Genomic DNA, 1,970 nt, shown 5'->3' on the forward strand with positions numbered 1-1,970 from the left:
TGGTACAGCCACTCTGGAAAACAGTGTGGAGGTCCCTTAAAAAGTTAAAAATTGAGCTACCCTATGATCCAGCCATTGCACTACTGGGTGTTTACCCCAAAGATACAGACGTAGTGAAGAGAAGGGCCATATGCACCCCAATGTTCATAGCAGCAATGTCCACAACAGCTAAATCGTGGAGGGAGCCGAGATGCCCTTCAACAGATGACTGGATTAAGAAGCTGTGGTCCATATATACAATGGAATATTACTCAGCTATCAGAAAGAACGAATTCTCAACATTTGCTGCAACATGGACGGCACCGGAGGAGATAATGTTAAGTGAAATAAGTCAAGCAGAGAAAGACAACTATCATATGATTTCTCTCATCTATGGAACATAAGAACTAGGATGATCGGTAGGGGAAGAAAGGGATAAAGAAAGGGGGGGTAATCAGAAGGGGGAATGAAACATGAGAGACTATGGACTATGAGAAACAAACTGAGGGCCTCAGAGGGGAGGGGGGTGGGGGAATGGGATAGACTGGTGATGGGTAGTAAAGAGGGCACGTATTGCATGGAGCAATGGGTGTTATACGCAACTAATGAATCATCGAACTTTACATCGGAAACCGGGGATGTACTGTATGGTGACTAACAATATAATAAAAAATCATTAAAAAAAAATCTTAAAAAAGAAAAAAAACAGAGAGGGAAGCAAGCCATAAGAGACTCTTCACTATAAGGAACAAACTGAGGGTTGCTGGAGGTGGGGGTGGGGGAATGGGGTAACTGGGCCATGGTCATTAAGGAGGGCATTTGATAGGGGCACCTGGGTGGCTCAGTCCTTAAGCGTCTGCCTTCGGCTCAGGGCATGATCCCGGTGTTCTGGAATCGAGCCCCACATCAGGTTCCTCCACTGGGAGCCTGCTTCTTCCTCTCCCACTCCCCCTGCTTGTGTTCCCTCTCTCACTGGCTGTCTCTCTCTCTGTCAAATAAATAAATAAAATCTTTTAAAAAAAAAAGGAGGGCATTTGATGGAATGAGCACTGGGTGTTATGTGCAATGGATGAATTACTAAATTCTATCCTTGAAATTAATAATACAGAATATATTAACTAAGCTGAATTTAAATAAAGATTTTTTTTAAAGAAAAGCCACATTCTTCTACTCTTGAAACCAATATTGCACTGTATGTTAACCAACTAGAATTTAAATAATAATTAGGAAAAAGAAAAAAAAGGCCACATTCTTAATCACTTTTGGTAGCTATACAGTGTGCTACCATCTTCATAGCTAGGATTAATTAGCTCTATTTATTTAGATTAATTCCAATTTCTCATTCCGACCAATACTATGTGGGCCACAAACAAATAATCCTCCAGAAGAGAGTAGTGAGCTCCTCATGAGCAAAGTCATTCGAGCAGAAGGTAAAAGAGTACCTTTTGAGGAATATTGGTTCCGGGGTCTCTTGCAGCCAGTGGGAGACTGGGCCAGCGATCTGTGTCTCTGTGTATTCGATCCCCTGAAATAAGCCCACACAGGTAAAAGACCTCTCTGCAGCTCTGGGCACAGGGGCTGTCTATGACTTTGGCAGCTGTCTAATGGAGTGTACCTAGAGTTTCAGCTGTTATCTTTCTTTCTGGTGTCTTCCTTAAATTTTGTATCCATTTTATCTTACACGAGGAGATCAATCAAAACTACTAGGGAGACACCAGACCTGAGATTTTTTTTTTTCAAGTTCAAGAATTTATGCTTTGTAAAAAAAAAAATTGTTTTGATAAAATTTTCTACTTACAGAAAAGGGGCAAACATAGTAGTGTTCCTGTATACCTTCCATGCAGAATCCCCTAATGTTAACATCTTACATCATGTCACAATGCGGCATCGAATCCAGGAAATTTACCCTGAAAACCAATCTATGGGTCTTATTTGAATTTCACCAGCTTTCCCGCTAATGTCCGTTTTCTGATTCAGGATTCGATCTGGGT

The sequence above is a fragment of the Ursus maritimus genome, unplaced genomic scaffold (assembly GCF_017311325.1).
Source record: "Ursus maritimus isolate PB19 unplaced genomic scaffold, ASM1731132v1 scaffold_29, whole genome shotgun sequence".
NCBI classification, from domain to species: domain Eukaryota; kingdom Metazoa; phylum Chordata; class Mammalia; order Carnivora; family Ursidae; genus Ursus; species Ursus maritimus.